Raw genomic sequence first — 934 nt, forward strand, 5'->3', positions numbered from 1 at the left:
TTTATTTTATGTGTACTGCCTTTATGCATCTTGAGTGTCTGTGGCCATGAATCCATTTCTCATGTATATAAATGTACTCATATCATGCAATGCTCGAGGAGGTCAGAAGAAGGTGTCAGATCACCTGGAACTGGAGTTACAGATGGTTGTCAGCCACCATGTGGGTGCTGGGAATCAAACCCCAGGTCCTCTGCAAGAATAGTCAGTGCTCTTAACCACTGAGCCATCTCTCCAGCCCCAACAAAAGATATTCTTAAACGAGAATATATTGGTATATCCAGTTATGCTGCGCATGCATCTTGAGTGTCTGTGCCCATGAATCCATTTCTCAGGGATACATAAAAGAGCAGATTTGGCACTAATTCTACAAAAGTTCCAGAAGACAGTTTGATCACAGAAGTTTGCTGAACTGGGAAGCATTTGGAAGGAACAACTATGAAACATGGGCCTATGATCTTTATAGAAATAGAGAACTGTATCCAATACAACAAGGAGGAAGCAAGCCTTGTAAACTATCCATGAAGAATGTCCTTGTCTTGGTAAATATCTCCTTAGTCATTTATTAGCTTGAGTAGCTGATAAATACTAGATAATTTGGGCAACCAGAATTTTCTTTCTCATTTCTTCTCTTAAAAAATTTTAATACAGATAAAGGTAAGTATCATTTTGCCATTTTCAGAGAGCTTTCTGGAATGGTTAATTCAATTCAGAATTGATAATACAAGACTTTTCAACTTTTTTTGGGGGGGGGTTAAATTATGATAAATACTTTGGGCAACCAGAATTTTCTTTCTCATTTCTTCTCTTAAAAAATTTTAATACAGATAAAGGTAAGTATCATTTTGCCATTTTCAGAGAGCTTTCTGGAATGGTTAATTCAATTCAGAATTCAGAATACAAGACTTTTCAACTTTTTTTGGGGGGGGGTTAAATT

The 934-nt window shown here is 36.6% G+C and overlaps 1 protein-coding gene across 1 annotated transcript in view; it reads right to left on the bottom strand.

Annotated features, from left to right (window-relative positions):
- The window catches only part of Ptprr (protein tyrosine phosphatase receptor type R), a 322,756-nt gene that overhangs the window by 107,131 nt on the left and 214,691 nt on the right, over positions 1 to 934 (bottom strand). The window lies entirely within an intron of this gene.

The sequence above is a fragment of the Nannospalax galili genome, unplaced genomic scaffold (assembly GCF_000622305.1).
Source record: "Nannospalax galili isolate Female #2095 unplaced genomic scaffold, S.galili_v1.0 scaffold74, whole genome shotgun sequence".
Classification (NCBI taxonomy): domain Eukaryota; kingdom Metazoa; phylum Chordata; class Mammalia; order Rodentia; family Spalacidae; genus Nannospalax; species Nannospalax galili.